The 18,692-nt window shown below is 31.8% G+C and overlaps 1 protein-coding gene across 17 annotated transcripts in view; it reads left to right on the forward strand.

Moving 5' to 3' along the window:
• The window catches only part of Ptp52F (Protein tyrosine phosphatase 52F), a 922,788-nt gene that overhangs the window by 224,102 nt on the left and 679,994 nt on the right, over positions 1-18,692 (forward strand). The window lies entirely within an intron of this gene.

Consider the following 18,692-nt stretch of genomic DNA (forward strand, 5'->3'; position numbering starts at 1 on the left):
AAGCTGTGGTCTTAGCTTAATGAAAAAGAGTATTGATTACTTAAATAAGCGAAGATGCTTAGCTGTATTACAGCTAAGTGCAAAGATACAGTTTTGTTTATAATTAGCGTAAAGCTACTGTGTGGAGGCTGCTGTTAACTCCCCCCTCTCTAAGATGAATCGTCCCTGATTCAATATCATTTTTCGTTATTATTTTACCCAAAATAGTATTATATGATATTTTTTGAGATTCTAAATTTTCTATTTATTTTAGAAGTTTTATAAGATTTTTGAAATTTTAGAATCCTATAAGTTATGTACATTATTAACAAAATTAAAAGTATGTACCATAAAAATTAATGATGGTTAAAAACTTTCATTCGTTTAGCTAAAATATTTATGTTTTCAAGTTTCATTTCTTTATTTTTTGTTTCAATATATTCTAGAATTTCAAAATTATTAATACGATTGTTCTTTAAATATTTCCAAATTTTACAATCGAATCGATTGTCATATATTATATAACATTGTTAATATTTGTATAATTCTCAAAAGTAACAAGTTAAACTTCATTTATGGCATAGCCATCAACCGTGTTATTTCTAGAGACTAATATTGCTCATTTTTTAATAAAATCTATTTTCTATTTTTTTCTTTGATTTTTTTACATTTATCTTTTTTTCTAGACAAACTCTGATAGGCAAGTATTTGTATTATTAATGTTTCAATAGGTGTTTATCATTTCATTTTTACAATTTTTTATATTAATATATTATTTTTTGCATTTTGAAATTTCTTGGTCAATTACTAATTTACCGTCTTCTTGTGTGATTGCTCTTACTTCATAGTATTTGCAATCATATATAATTTTTGGATTCTTAATATATTATATATAACAATTACATCTTTATTTTGTAATATCTTAAAGTTAATATTAAAGATTTAATATTATATTTATGTGCTATTCTATTTCTGTTGTAATTGTCACATTATTCCCTAAATCTTCTTTTATTACTTGCTTCTAGTATCTAGGCTTTAGCTTATTTCTCTCCCCTATTATTTTTTATATATAACATCTCCACAGCATCCTAGTTTGTGCTAATAAAAGTTTGTCTGGTAAATTATCATGAGAGACCTTATTATAAAGGACTTCGAATGGTTTTCTATGAGTTACCGAATGTATAGGTTTATTGTATTGGTGAGCTGCTCTATATATTGATTCGGAAAAGCTGATTAAATTATATTCTTGTTTTATACATCGTGATATTTCAATTATTATTGAATGTACCCTCTCTATCTGACCATTTGTGGTGCTATGATTTAGGTTGCACAAATAAATTTCAATCTGAAGTCTCTGCATCAGGAATTTAAATTGTACCGTAGTAAATCCTGGTTCATTATCAATTGTTATTCTCTTAACATTAATGAACCCTTGTAATTTCTCTAACACTTTTTCTTCTAAATTAATCTTATCTTCAATTTGGTTAATAACCAAAAACTTTGAATAATTTTAATGATTGTGCATAAAATATATCTATGTGTATTTGAATTCCCTCCTCTGGCCAATAGTAAAAAGTTGAGAGTTGTTTACTATTTTCGCCAAAGCCCCTGTGCGCTCTGTTATGAGTTTGCTCTGTTATTGTTCCCTGGTCTTCCTTGTTTGGTATATCCTTGGGAAATTTTTTTGTAAATAAATACTTGTTAGTAAATGTTTCTTTTATTTCATATAAGTCTTCAGGTTTACTATATATTGTTGTAAGAGTTCTTTTAGAATAGTCATTAAATTTTCAAGTGCATCATATTGGAATGGTAAAGCGACTTTTACTAAGAAGTATTTGTTGCTTAAATTGATTCAATGGTTTTTTAGTTTCTTTAATTTGTGTATTATCAGAGCTCTCTGCTGAATGTTGTGTGTCCATTTCTGATGACTCATCGGTTATAATATTTAAGTTTTTACGAGATAAGGCATCTGCGACTATATTAATATTTCCCGATTTATAAATCATTTTGAGAGCATATTCCTTAATAATGGTATGCCATGTTTTCATTTTTACATTAGGATTTCTCGAAGAGACTGCAAAAGTCAAAGGTTGGTGATCTGTGTGTATTTCTAAATCTGATACTCCATAAAGATAGCTTCTTAGAGTTTTTAATGCCCAAACTATGGCATAAAGTTCTTTCTCATTCGTTCCATAATTCTGTGGAATTCAATGCTTTAGAGATAAATGTAATAGGATTTCCATCTTGGCTTAATACACCACCTAAAGCTTAATTTGAGGCATCATTGCTAATATAAATTTTTTATTAAAGTCTGGTTGAGTTAATTCTACTTGATTGGTTAGTAATTGTTTTAATTTTTCAAATGCTAAAATTGCATCCTGTTCTAATCGAACTTCAATTATCTTTGACATTTGCTGAGATACATGTCCATTTTCTCCTGATAAATGTTTGTTTAATGGTTTAGCTATTGCTGCAAAATCCTTGATAAATTTCCTATAATATCCAATCATTCCAATGAAACTTCGAAGTTGTCGTACTGTTTTTAATAATAATAACAACCCAACGATTACCCTCCTCCCGTCCAACCGACGCGTGGGGCGCAATCCGCATACGTGCGGACTTAGCCGAGTCAGGCAAGAGAGTTTTTTAAGTGTTGAGATCTAAAACCGTCCAGCTACAGAAATAAAAATTTCAACAGCTAAAATTTATAGTTACAATATAATAAATTGTTACATTTTCATTCATTAAGAGAAAACAATAAAATCTTTTTAATTTTGAAAAGTGAGTCAGATAAGTCAAATGTGCTGGAACGAGAATTAAAATCATGACATATACGGCGGAATGGTTGTAGATTAATAAGTTTTAAACGACTAGTCTATGGAGGTAGACTTACCCTTGAATCCAATCGGAAATGCGCTAAGGCGAAAAGTAAAAATTGTTTTTGAACAGACTCTAACTTGTCAGAATGGATTTGGTAGCTGGGGCTCCATACAACAGAGCCATATTCCAATATAGGTCTAACCAAAGTTGTATAAAGTGTTTTAGTAATATACGGATCTCTAAATTCTTTAGACCAACGTTTAACAAAACTGAGGACAGCTTTTGCAGTCAAGACCATATTATCAATATGAGGACTAAAATTAAGCTTAGGGTCCATATTAACTCACAAATCAACATATCGTTAATAAACAATAAAAACAGAATGAAGAAACATTAATTGTATCTGAAGGTGTATCCTCAAATATCGCTCGTTGTGTTCTATTATAAAGATAGGAAGATACAATTGAAGAAATATTGGCTGAAAGCCCAACAGATCAAATTTATGTATGAGAATCGAGATATTTACTTTATCGAAAGCTTTGCTAAAGTATGTGTATATAACATCCGTATGCTTATGTTCCCTAAAACCCAATGATACATGGTTTACAAATTCAAGCAAGTTTGTTATAGTCGAATTCCCTTTACGAAATCCATGCTGAGATGAGGAAATTAACGGAGAAATCGAAAAGGTTATATGGTCAGTGATGATAGCTTCAAAAAATTTAGGTGTAACTGATAGTTTTGCGATACCTCTATAGTTTTCAATGTTGAATCTAAATCCACTTTTATGCAAAGGGATTATAAATGACTGTGTTTAAGAGCGGAATTAAATATCCTTGTCAAAGACAAGTAAATATATTTGGCACTATTTTTTAGGAAACATGAGGGTATCATGTCTGGGCCGTAACTAAAAGATGATTTTAACTTATTTAAATTTAGTAGGACGTCTTCTTCAGAAATAATTGGAGCGTTAATTAAAGTATTAGAACACAACACGTGCTGATAAGAAAAAGTTTTGGAAGAATTATTAAAGTAGTTTGACTTGAAAAATTCTGCAAACCTATTGGATATAATATCATTGTCACTTGAAACGATAGATTTGTATTTCATCGCGGACGGAAATTTGGAAATCCTGCGTTTGAAGTTGACGAAATCATAAAACGATTTTGGATTACTTACTTGGAGAATATTTAGAATAGTCGAAGTGAACCGGTTTTTTTAAAATGTTTAAAGTCTCGAGTTTTTCTGTTTTTCAATTTATATAACTCTTTCGAAAACCGCGGACTTATACTTGTACTTTTATTAACAATTACTATTGGAACATACGTTTCAAATAATTTCGTAATATTGTTATTAAAATTAGAGACACTCAATTCAATGTCACCATTATAATTAGGCTATAATATTGTAGAATGATCTGTACTTAACTTTTTAAAATTAGCTTTTGCAAAGTTAAACCGAGTACAGAAGCACGAAGTTTAAAGATTATTATCCCGTACATTGCCTGAGATTTCGACAGATATTTCCAAAACAGGGTGATATGAGTCCTCTGGTAGAACAAGAGGATTACTCTGAATAACGGAACACTTTGAAGATGTATCAACGTATACTAAATCTAAGCATTTACCAAATTTATTCGGAATCAAATTAATTTGGTTCAGACCCAACTCGGACATTTTTTCGAAAAACTCATTAAAACATAACCGATTGCCAATCGGACCGATATAGTCATCGAAAGGTTTCCACGAAGCACACGGTAAATTGAAATCGCCTAATACAATTATTGAATCTGCATTATTTGCCATCGAGGTAGCACTATTTATTAAAGAAGCATGCTGCATGATAGATAAGTCCGAATGGGGTGGTATATAAGATAAGGTTAAATAAATAAAACAACTATTAACGTAGACTCTAATACATTTAAATTCAAATGATTCGGTCCCTGAAACAAAAACATTTTCAGATGGGATAGAGGAATGCACGGCAAATAGAACACCTCCACCGATTCTGTTCAGTCGATCACATCTAAATATTTGAAATTCGCTACTTCTATCAAAATTTAAGTTAAATTTACGGATATTGATATCATCGATTTTTAAACGTGACGAAATGTAAGACTTAATGTCCTCCACCAAGGTATCTTTGGCAATATAGACTTTTGAAGTGGAATAACTATCAAATTATTAACTGATGCTACTAAGTTATTAGGGGGAGCCTATGGAATTGTGAGACACTTATTACTATTAGATAGAGCTTTTTGGGAATTGAGCTTTTTGGAAGTTGACGGCTTATCACCTTGAGGGCAAGGAGAAGAGAGATTTATTAGGTCATTGGGAGGAGACGTTCTTTTCTGTACAGAAGAAATAAGTGTTACTTCATCGGACGGACGTTTACGCTTAGGATCAGGCTTAGAGGATTCTTGAGAATCATTCAGGAACTTAAAAGATTTGAACAATTTTTCATAGTGCCTAAATTTTTCAGTAAGGATTACAAAATCTCGACCGATTTCGTTAAAGCCATTGCGTGTCTCCCTATAAACTTTAAATAGATCGATTTCAATAGATCTACAATTTAAACAGGACCAGTAGAATCTAAGATTCTACATGTTAGTCCAGCACATTTAATATGCAAGCCCATCACAAAGCCAGCATGAAACGTAGCGATCTGACTCGCCTTTAATGTTACAATTGGGGAAGTTACAAGACATAATAAACAACAAGAATGAAGATCAAATAAAAGAGTAAGTAGAACAGAATTTAATAGATATATAATAAATTAGTGTGTTAATAAAATATTAATAATAATAAATTCAATTAAGACCAAACGCAAAAATAATAGCAATTTTTTTATCAAAGTTTGAAAAAGCAATATCGCGAGTAGCGTAAAAAAACAATTATCAATATATACGTGACAGAATTTCCAATAAATTCCCTTAATACATTACTCATAGCTCGTTGGAAAATACTAGTTGCATTCTTTAAACCAAATGGCATTCTTAAAAATTCGTATTTTCTATTATTTACTGAAAATGCAGTTTTCTCGATGTCCTCAAGCTTCATTAAAGTTTGGTGAAATCCTGATTCTAAATAGACTGTGGAGAAATACTGTAATCCTCCTAGATTTGAAAGTATAACATTTGTATCTGGTATCGGATATGTATCTGAAATAGTAATTTCATTTAGTTTTTTGAAATCCACTACCATTCTTAATTTTGCTATGCCATCATCATTGATACCCTTTTTTGGTACCACCCAGATTGGAGAATTATAAGGACTTTTACTTAGAACTTCGTTTTTTAAAAGATTATCGATTTCTTTATTCACAAAAGCATTTGATGTTAAATTATACTGATACTGTTTATTCCAAATAGGAGTATTTACCGAGGTTCTTATTTCCACACGAATATCCGTTCGAAACGGTAAATTCATGTTTATTGAAGAATGTATTTCATTTATTTTATTTTTTCCTCAAATATTCAATTTTTTCTGTATTTATGCCGGTATTTTCTTCGGCTGGTGCTTCAGAGAATTCTTCCTCCAAAGTAATTTTGTTTAAATAATTTTCTGTATTGTCGGTAAGTACATCGACTGGCGTTGTAGACCTTTTTTGCTGCACTGCTCCCAAAGTAATTATATTTCCCTTAATGTTTTCATCTTTTAAATTTCCTTTACTCTCATGTTGCTCAGATTCATCTCCTAAGCTAAATATGTCTTTTTCCTTCTTATTATTTATTATCAACTTTTTTTCTTTCGAGTTGATCACTGCATTAATTTCTTTCAGAAATTTGTATCCAATTAAAAAGTCTGCTTCTAAATTTTCGATTTCGTAAAAAATTTGTCTTTTTCTAAATAGAGTAATAACATCATAATAACGTGTTATCCAAAATCCATTAACTGTTTTTACTCTTTTATATATATTTAATTCGCTTTTATTCTTATAAATTCCTGATTTTTTTATAGCAACTTGTTGCTCCCGTAAGTTAAGGAACGTATTACTTATCACATTATATCACCAATATCCTAAACAAACAAACATCAAAACAACCTTATCTCTGAATGAACAGAATGTATGAAAACAACATATAACAATAGAAATGCCCTATCAATAACAACCCAAATATAACAATTGAAACTAATAGTTTTATCTGTTAGTAAACAGATAATAGTATAAATAGCACTAAGATTTATGTAAACTAGTTAGTCTTAAGAATATTAATAAAGAGCACACATTTCGGTGCAGCTCAAAAGTATATTTCTTTCCACTCATATCATGTAAACGATATTAACTGGGGGCTCAACCGGGAAATTTTTACTTGCTATCAAAAAAAGTCAGGAGACATCCTTGAAAAGACAGGAACTTCGCGATCCTAAAGAAGGATAAAATTAAAATACCACGGAAAGTAGGACTTCCAATACAAACTGCTTGAAAAAGTAGCATACGATTCAAAGCAGATCCTGAAAAAGCGGACAGCGCCGAATCCAACAACGACGAAGCAACAGTAAAACACCTCGACTTAACAGCAAGAAAGCAGCCTTTGACGACAACTAATAAATTAAATATATTTCGACTGGAAGCAAAAATTAACAGATCCTGAAACATTGGACAGTTAATTCGCCAGTAAGAACAAATCAAAATGGAACACCAAATAGTCCAACTTCATGCACAAATCGCTGCATTGAGGAAACTTTGAAAAAGCAACAAGAGGAATTCACCTAAATATTATCCTCAGTGGAACAGCGCAAAATTTCCACAAACAATATCAACATGGAGATACCCATAACCAATATACCATATTCCCACCGAGAGGACAGACACCAGCATAACTACATACCAAACTTAAGGATTAAGAGAAACAAATGTCAACAAAGTACCCTCTTCAATAAACAACGACAATCAGCACCAGTCCCAATGGACGTTGATAATTCCAGACGATGATCTTATGAGAAGAAATAACGCTAGAATGAATACCGTTTACGACCACAATAGAAGCATCAAGTAGGACCAAATAAGAAGATCCGATATGGACAACACATTATCCACATCGAATGCCTGATCACGAATTTGTCAAGAGAGAAATTGAAAAATTGTTAAATGGCGGAATTATCCAACTAATAGTTCCAAAAAAGGTCACCAAAAAAGGGAAACCAAAAAAGGAAAATGGTTGTTGACTTCAAGAAAATTCACGCTCATACGATTATCCTACGAGATTCCCGAGGTCAATACTACCATTAAAAACTTAGGAAAATCAAAGATTTTTTCTGAAATCGCTTTTGAAAAAAATATCACAACTAATTTTGAAAAAATTATTTATAAAAATAAAATAAAACATATCAAAAGAAACCCACAATAATAATTACATACATATATATTATAAAAAGATTAATAATAATGATAATACCAGCGAAAAAAATATTAATTAAGCACGATAATTAAAAATATACTTATAAACATCAAAATTTTATTAAACAAAATATTGTACAATAGTTAATAATACAATTAATTGATAAAAATAATCAATGAATGATAATAGTAATATGTGATAGTACAATCAAATGTCAATCGATGTAGAAATTCCGAAGAACTATACAAAACTGAACTACGCCGACTTCAAGCCGAGTTCCTCCGACTATAGCAGATTTGAACTGAGAACATTTCATTTTGAACACTGGGGAGAGTTAAGGAACGTATTACTTATCACATTATATCACCAATATCCTAAACAAACAAACATCAAAACAACCTTATCTCTGAATGAACAGAATGTATGAAAACAACATATAACAATAGAAATGCCCTATCAATAACAACCCAAATATAACAATTGAAACTAATAGTTTTATCTGTTAGTAAACAGATAATAGTATAAATAGCACTAAGATTTATGTAAACTAGTTAGTCTTAAGAATATTAATAAAGAGCACACATTTCGGTGCAGCTCAAAAGTATATTTCTTTCCACTCATATCATGTAAACGATATTAACTGGGGGCTCAACCGGGAAATTTTTACTTGCTATCAAAAAAAGTCAGGAGACATCCTTGAAAAGACAGGAACTTCGCGATCCTAAAGAAGGATAAAATTAAAATACCACGGAAAGTAGGACTTCCAATACAAACTGCTTGAAAAAGTAGCATACGATTCAAAGCAGATCCTGAAAAAGCGGACAGCGCCGAATCCAACAACGACGAAGCAACAGTAAAACACCTCGACTTAACAGCAAGAAAGCAGCCTTTGACGACAACTAATAAATTAAATATATTTCGACTGGAAGCAAAAATTAACAGATCCTGAAACATTGGACAGTTAATTCGCCAGTAAGAACAAATCAAAATGGAACACCAAATAGTCCAACTTCATGCACAAATCGCTGCATTGAGGAAACTTTGAAAAAGCAACAAGAGGAATTCACCTAAATATTATCCTCAGTGGAACAGCGCAAAATTTCCACAAACAATATCAACATGGAGATACCCATAACCAATATACCATATTCCCACCGAGAGGACAGACACCAGCATAACTACATACCAAACTTAAGGATTAAGAGAAACAAATGTCAACAAAGTACCCTCTTCAATAAACAACGACAATCAGCACCAGTCCCAATGGACGTTGATAATTCCAGACGATGATCTTATGAGAAGAAATAACGCTAGAATGAATACCGTTTACGACCACAATAGAAGCATCAAGTAGGACCAAATAAGAAGATCCGATATGGACAACACATTATCCACATCGAATGCCTGATCACGAATTTGTCAAGAGAGAAATTGAAAAATTGTTAAATGGCGGAATTATCCAACTAATAGTTCCAAAAAAGGTCACCAAAAAAGGGAAACCAAAAAAGGAAAATGGTTGTTGACTTCAAGAAAATTCACGCTCATACGATTATCCTACGAGATTCCCGAGGTCAATACTACCATTAAAAACTTAGGAAAATCAAAGATTTTTTCTGAAATCGCTTTTGAAAAAAATATCACAACTAATTTTGAAAAAATTATTTATAAAAATAAAATAAAACATATCAAAAGAAACCCACAATAATAATTACATACATATATATTATAAAAAGATTAATAATAATGATAATACCAGCGAAAAAAATATTAATTAAGCACGATAATTAAAAATATACTTATAAACATCAAAATTTTATTAAACAAAATATTGTACAATAGTTAATAATACAATTAATTGATAAAAATAATCAATGAATGATAATAGTAATATGTGATAGTACAATCAAATGTCAATCGATGTAGAAATTCCGAAGAACTATACAAAACTGAACTACGCCGACTTCAAGCCGAGTTCCTCCGACTATAGCAGATTTGAACTGAGAACATTTCATTTTGAACACTGGGGAGAGTTAAGGAACGTATTACTTATCACATTATATCATCAATATCCTAAGCAAACAAACATCAAAACAACCTTATCTCTGAATGAACAGAATGTATGAAAACAACATATAACAATAGAAACTAATAGTTTTTTTCTGTTAGTAAACAGATAACTATCGATACAGCTCAATAGTATTATATAAATAGCATTAAGATTTATGTAAACTATTATAGTTAGTCTTAAGAATATCAATAAAGAGCACACATTTCGGTGCAGCTCAAAAGTATATTTCTTTCTACTCATATCGTGTAAACGATATTAACTCGTATCTACTAGTATTTTAAAATTTTGGCCAATAACCCTGTCTTGTAAGAAAATATATGCCAGTTAGTTTTGATCTAAAAAATGATCCTCTTTAATATTATTTATCGTTTGTGTTTTATTTGGTGGTTGATTACTAATTGTGCGCTGGCATGTGGTCGTTTATCTGTAGTATTTATTCTTGTATTCTGTACATTATTATTTACGTTATAATGTGGTCGGTTTTGGATTCGAGTACTTGGATCGACATCCATTGGGATAGGTCTTGCCTGAATGTTTTCCTTTGATTGTAACCTCTTTGAAATAGGGTTTGTGGGAACCGTAAATTATTATTGAAATTTCCGTTATTGATGTTAGTACGTTGTCTGTAATAATTCGGATTTTTCCCAAATTGTGATGCGAAAATTGCTCGCATATTATTTCATTCTAATTATTGTGCTTTTGCCAACGCATTTGGCAAATCACTTGGTGATAGTGAAAATAATATATTTGCTAAATTTCCATTTAGACCTGTTATAAATATACGCAACGCATCCCGCCTATTTTTTGCGTTTAATTCTTTGGTTACGGCACTATCCGATCCGTAAGTCATTATCGTTTTATTAATAAATAGAGTTAATTTTTCATTGATCTTATTATAGTATTCAATAATTAAATAAGTCCTCTGTCGCAAAATGCTTATGTCCTGTTCGATAATATGATCGCTTGTCCGAGGAAGCAAAATCGAGTCGTGCCAAAATGGCATCGAAATTAAGAACCGTTCCGTGATTGGATAAAATGTCGTTAGCATCGATTATAATTTTATTTCTTAGTATAGTTAATGAAGCAAAATATCTACGGCTGCCCCTTACATACATCATTGATCGGTTATTGGCTGATTCCCTCCAGCTAACGTATTTAGTTTGTTTTCCATTAAATTCTGGTAGTGACTTGAACACCTCAAGTGTCTCATCACAATTGATATGTGGATCGATCACTTCTATATTATACTCAACGACTGTAGTTGACTGTGTAAAATTCTGAAGTTGCCTTCGCAACTCCTCTACCTCCTAAGAGAAGCATTCATGCCCTAATCATAGCTATTGTTTCAGGTACTTTTGTAATAGTCCTCAACTGTCGCTACTTTGTTTTTTCCTATGTATTTTAAAAGTGTCCTCATACATTTTATTTTATATCTTTTAGATGGGTCATCCTTTATTAAATAATTTTTAGAAGGATTTTCGGTTTTCCCTAAGTTTCGAACTAGTTTTTCTAATTTATCAACATCAGCGTCTCTATTGCGTCGACAATATTTTAACCTAAACAAAAAATGTTATAATAATTACTTAAATAAAGTAAAAAAAAATATTGTAAGTAATCCAAAATGGTTTTATAATTTCGTCAACTCCAAACGCAGGATTTCCAATCTAAAATACAAATCTATCATTTCAAGTGACAATGATATTATATCCAATATGTTTGCAGAATTTTTCAAGTCAAACTACTGTAATAATTCTTCCAAAACTTTTTCTTATCAGCAAGTGCTGTGTTCGAATACTTTAATTAACGCTCCAATTATTTCTGAAGAAGACGTCCTTTTTAATTTAAATAAGTTAAAACCATCTTTTAGTTATGGCCCAGACATAATACCCTCATACTTCCTAAAAACTAGTGCCAAATATATTTACTTGCCTTTGACAAGGATATTTAATTGCTCTCTTAAACACGGTATATTTCCTTCAATATGGAAACAGTCATTTATAATCCCTTTGCATAAAAGTGGATTTAGATCCAACATTGAAAACTATAGAGGTATCGCAAAACTATCAGTTATACCTAAACTTTTTGAAGCTATCATCACTGACCATATAACCTTTTCGATTTCTCCGTTAATTTCCTCATCTCAGCATGGATTTCGTAAAGGGAACTCGACTATAACAAACTTACTTGAATTTGTAAACCATGTATCATTGGGTTTTAGGGAACATAAGCATACGGATGTTATATACACAGACTTTAGCAAAGCTTTCGATAAAGTAAATATCTCGATTCTCATACATAAACTTGATCTGCTGGGCTTTCAGCCAAGATTCCTTCGTTGGGTATCTTCCTATCTTTATAATAGAACACAACGAGTGATATTTGAGGATACACCTTGAGATACAATTAATGTTTTTTCAGGTGTTCCGCAAGGTAGTCATCTTGGCCCGATTCTGTGCTTGTTGTTTATTAACGATATCTCTTCAGTAATAGAATTCTCAAAAATTGTATTATACGCTGACGATGTAAAGCTTTTTAAATCATACACTTCAACTGAGGAAAGGTGTCTGTTGCAAACAGACTTAAACAATTTGGTTGCATGGTGTGATAGAAATGATTTACCATTGAATCTCAATAAATGTAAGACGATGTGCTTTTCCCGTAGATCTGTGCACCCCTCTTCTTATGTAATAAACCACGATATTCTAGAGCAAGTTTTAAACTATGTGGATTTGGGAGTTAATATGGACCCTAAGCTTAATTTCAGTCTTCATATTGATACCATGGTCTTGAAAGCAAAAGCTGTCCTCAGTTTTGTCAAACGTAGGTCTAAAGAATTTAGAGATCCGTATATTACTAAAACACTTAATACAACTTTGGTTAGACCTATATTGGAATATGGCTCTGTTGTATGGAACCCTAGCTACCAAATCCATTCTGACAAGTAAGAGTCGGTTCAAAAACAATTTTTACTTTTCGCCTTAGCGCATTTCCGATGGGATGCTAGGGTAAGTCTACCTCCATACACTAGTCGTTTAAAACTTATTAATCTACCTACACTTTCTAGTCGTAGGGAAATGCTTGGCATAACATTCTTAGTGAAACTTTTGAATGGAACTGTTTGCAGTTCTTTTCTCCTGTCTGAAATTAAATTTAATATCCCGGTTCGCCTTTCGAGGCAGTTTAGACCTTTACTGCTAAAATCCTTTAGATCAAATTTTGAACTAAACCAGCCATTCCGGCGTATATGTCATGATTTTAATTCTCATTCCAGCACATTTGACTTATCTGACTCACTTTTCAAAATTAAAAAGACTTTATTGTTTTCTCTTAATAAATGAAAATGTAACAATTTATTATATTGTAACTTTAGATCTTAGCTGTTGAAATTTTTGTTTCTGTAGCTGAGCAGTTTTAGATCTCAACACTTAAAAAACTCTCTTGCCTTTTCTGACTCGGCTAATTCCGCAAGTATGCGGATTGCGGCCCTCGCGTCGGTTGGGCGGGAGGAGGGCAATCGTTGGGTTATTATTATTATCAAAACCTGCTGGTAATGTCCCTGACATATTTCTAATAAGTATATAATAACTTATGTGCTTTCCTATCTTTCTATTGTTTCTACCTTGTAACATTTTTTTTTAAATTTTATTCCAATTTTTGTCTCAGGCGTCTGTCAATAGTCAAAATTTTGGAAATACAGTTTTTTCATATTATATACATATGTATATATATTTTTAGTTTTTTTATAATATTTTTTTGATCCTTTCTTGGAAAGGAAACTCTTTTATTCTGGAGGGTCTGGAGTACAGAATCGCAGAAATGAGTTTATGTTATATAACGGTGGGTCCCCCTTGCGGTGGGGAAATATTTTGTTATATGGCTGGTCGAGCGTTCATTTATAAGATGCTTTTTTTTATAATTTTTGATCCTTTCTAGGAAAGGAAACTCTTTTATTCTGGAGGGTCTGGAGTTCAGAATCGCAGAATTGAATTTATGTTATAAACCGGAGAGTCCCCCTTGCGGTGGTGAATCGCGGTTTCAAAATATTTGTTATATGGCTGGTCGAGCCTTCATTTATAACATGCTTTTTTTTTACAAATTTGAGTACTTGTAAGTTTTAAATTTACAATGTTCACAGTACTTAGGCTTAAAATAATTTATATTACTGGGATTATTTCACAAAATTTTTATACAATTTTATTGTTTTAAATTAAATATATCATAAATATTATATATTAAAGTATTAACTTACAACTTTTCGTCCTTTTCTAAAGGGGGTTGTTGATTGCTATTTTAATTCTTTTGCCAGTGCTGATTGCTGTTTAGCTTCCTTGGTCGTTTTGTTTTTAATTAATTGTGTCCCTCGTTGGCAACGCTTCGGCTTAGCGTGCAATGCCTTAGTTCTTCTTTTTCATTTGTTTTTTTTACTTTTCTCCTCCTGAGAGGATACTTGACTGTTAGATTTGCGAACCCGACACGCGTCACTGTGATTGTCCTTTCGGCTAGGAATACTTGTTATTTTCTGCCTCTATTTATTTGCCTAGGATATCACTTAACAAATGTAACACATGCCCCACGTTGTTGGGCGCCAATTAACTTCCTTCGTTTAGGAAGTGTTAAAAAAATATAGTTTTCCGCAGACGCGCGGAAGAAATTAAATATGATAGTTTGAGTGAACCTGATAGATAAGTAATCTCTTTATTTCAATTAACTCTTATTTATACAATTTTCTTATTTGCTTAATTCTTATAATAAGTGTCAGTTAGACGGCTTTTACACACAGACTCGTTTTCGGCAAATTGTCTTTTGGTGTCGCTCAGTGCATTCACACAGCCAAAAAGAGTCCACCAACTCGAGTCTAGTTTTTCTGCATTCCTTTTCACAAAATTTTCGTAAATGTTTGTGCGGTTCGACTGCGCAACAATTAGAGCGTGTTGCATATTTCATTTGTATGTTGAGATGATTGTCACACATTTTGCTTGCAATGAATTACCATGAATATGACTTAAGACGGAATTTTCTAATTCACCAGAATGTATTGAATATCCGCTACTAATATTTTCAAGGCCAAATTTATAACAGGAATTTCCCAATCTTTAAGTATTAAAAATGTATAATTTCTTTACTCCATAATCTATAGCTTAGTTTTCTCCTTATTTACAATTTTTCAACATATTTCTATTATTCTATGCATACATGTTTGCATATTACATACAAAAAATAGATAACAGAATTCAAATTTGTGAACGAATTCATTTGAAACCGAGCGCTCTTGCAACCGTTCAAAGAATTTGAAAGTGAAAAGGAATGCTGAAAAGGGTAGCAGCGAGCTGGGACGAACAAGAACACAAAGCGTGACACCCGAACACGAGGGCACGGTCGCTTCGTCTTTCCTCGTCGTCCCTTCGCCTACAATAAACCGGTTTGGGTTACAAAAGAGTCTGTCTGTAAAAGCCGTCTTACAATATTCGCTTAATAATTAATTGATTTTATTGATTACATTTTGTGGGTGGTCTTAACTTAATGAAAAAGAATATTGGTTACTTAAATAAGCAAAGATGCTTATCAAGAAGATGTGTGATAGCTAAGTGCAAAGATACAGTTTTGTTTATAATTAGCGTAAAGCTACTGTGTAGGCTGCTGCTGATACAGGATCTACAAACAATGATATAAGTACTAGCTGTACTACTTGTAAAATTGGTAAATCCGTGTCTTATAATAACAAAAACTATACATAGATATTTACAATGTCATTGCAATCCAAAAAATTAATAACTTTGTTTAGTCATCATTTGCTATTTTTTTTTAATTGATGAGCTACATGAATTTGATATAATACCAGGAAAACAAGGATTTAAGGCTATAAAAAAAGAAGTAACTCTATTTGACTATAGTTTAAAGAAATAAAAATAAATTTAAAGGTAGAAAAAGAAAATGCAAATATGAAAACGATATCAGGGAAATAATGAGAAGAAACGATGAAATTAGTAAAAAAATTTCTTTTACCACAACTATCCAACGAAGAGTGATGATCCGACTTGTAGTAAACAGTATCCATATCCTTCTCGATAATAAAATAATTTAACCAAGTAAAAGTCCATAAAATTCTCTAATTAGCACTGTTTCAAAAAACAACACCGACGAAAAAGGGAAACCCAAAAGAAAGATGATTGAAGATTTTCAGAAGATAAATGCACAAACAATAACCTATAGGTATCCCATTACAAACATAACTATTACAGCACAAAACTATGGAAAAGCAAAAAATATATATAACAAGTAAGGAAGGGTTAAATTCGGATGTAACCGAACATTTTATACTCTCGCAAAGTCAAATGGTATACTCGTTTGACATTTCTTTATATATTTTAATAATTAGAAGTAGGAACTGTTGCCTCAGTTATTTACATTCACAGTGAAATTAATTAGAGCAATTTGTAAACTAACTTTACTCAAATTATGAGAAATCGTTCTTGTGTTTTTTCATTTTGACAATGAATAAAATTTGACACCAAAACATATTATTATCGAGAGCTTCATTTATTTATTTTATTAAATGAATTTTTATTATACATATGTATATCTTACACATTTTTACTAAAGTTACGTTAAGTATGAATTTATCAGGATGCCATGTGGACTAAAATATGCACCCTCAATATTTCAACGATGTTTATGTTAGATGACATTCTGCGTAAATATATTGAAATAGTCGCATAGGTATACGTGATGCCGTGGTTTATGTATATTATTTTTCACCCAAAAAACATATAGTTAGAACATATAAGAACTATAGTTAACGCCTTGAATAGCGCCAATATGAAAATCTCTAACGAAAAATTACTCTTAAAATGAGATAAGATATGTGTACAGGACATACACACCTCTGAAAAAACTGGTGCACCCTAATGAAACACACCACACCTGAGAACAGTTAAGGAATTTTACCCCACACGACGACACCACTACACTCAACCACTGATAACAACATGCACGAAGACACCTAACAAAAGGGACGGAATCAGTACTCCCACTGCATTCGCTATATGCAATTTGACAGCCTAATTCCCTTCGTTTTAACGCTTCGATACGAAAACGCATAACAATTTATTTCGTCTATTCGTATCTTTATCACAGTATTTAAATAAGTGTTAAATTTAGAATAGTTTGTAATAAAAAACAAGTAAAGAAGGGCTAAGTTCGGATGTAACCGAACATTTTATACGGATTGACTGATATTTTCGGTAGAAGGTCAACTATAGGCACTGGGGTCCACATATTTAGTACTCAGGGGCTTAAACAGTTTTAGTTCGATTTAGACAATTTTTGGCCACAAGGTGGCATACTTGGCACCCAAGGCAGGTCGTTATTGCAGATGAGCGTAATTGAACCGATTGATTGACACTTAAATATTTGTTTAAAGTGCGCGTGGCCCCGCCCTCAAAAGGGTACACATAGATAAAAACTATAGTATATCAAATATTATACTTTCATTGAGTTTTCCTAAGATATCTTACATATTGACTGAGATATACGGTATAAAGCCAACCGAGTTTTGAAATGCATAGGCAAGGAAATATTTTGTCCCGATTTTATCCAGTTTTGGTTTCCCGTTATATAGTTACCAAAACTAGAAGCTCTCTGAATTTTATTAAGAAACTTCATAAGCGGATAATTGAAAATGCGTATATTAAGTATATTGGGACTAGCAGAGCAATACCTCCCGCCCTGATTTCATTCATTTTAAGCTAGAGGATACACTGTTCTTAGAAAGAAATAATAGACAATTCAAATTTAATGGGGAATGTTTATTACCATTCGAAAGAACATTCCTTGGCGCTTGAATATTTTCAAGTTGTTTAGGCGTAGGTCTTTCCATGATGAAATTCCAAACAATACTGAACAAAAATAACATGACAGTTTGAGATGACTCATGCGTGATCTGTTAAAAAAGGCTATTGAAAAAAATACCTCTACTTGGAAAGTACTGACCTGATTTTACTCATTTTTGGCACAAGGGTATCCTGTCATCACAAAAATATTCTCCCAGAATTTCAATACTAGACCTTATAGATTAACTGATATGTTCGGTAAAAAATAAGCAATTTGCATTGGAGTTTACATATTTGGTGCTTGCTGTTATAGTCCGATTTCGACATGTTTGTACCTTGAGGGCACTACTTAACCTTTATATGAGGAGGGGGCGTGGTAATTATCTGATTTAACCCATTTTCTTAGTGAGATGGCGCTTTACATTTACATTTTTTAAGCCCACAGGTGTCCTAGTTATATGTTATTAATTAAACAAAACTATTATACCCCGCAGCTACATGTTCCGAAAGTATCAAAATTCTTTAAAGCATCGTTGAAGAACGTCAAGAGCATTGTGTGAACATAAAATTAAGCTTAATAATCATCGAAACCCGAAATAAACTATAATTTAATGTAAATTATAATCATGTTGAATCAGGTGTTTAATTCTTTAAT

This window comes from Bactrocera oleae, chromosome 4 (genome assembly GCF_042242935.1).
Source record: "Bactrocera oleae isolate idBacOlea1 chromosome 4, idBacOlea1, whole genome shotgun sequence".
Lineage (NCBI taxonomy): Eukaryota > Metazoa > Arthropoda > Insecta > Diptera > Tephritidae > Bactrocera > Bactrocera oleae.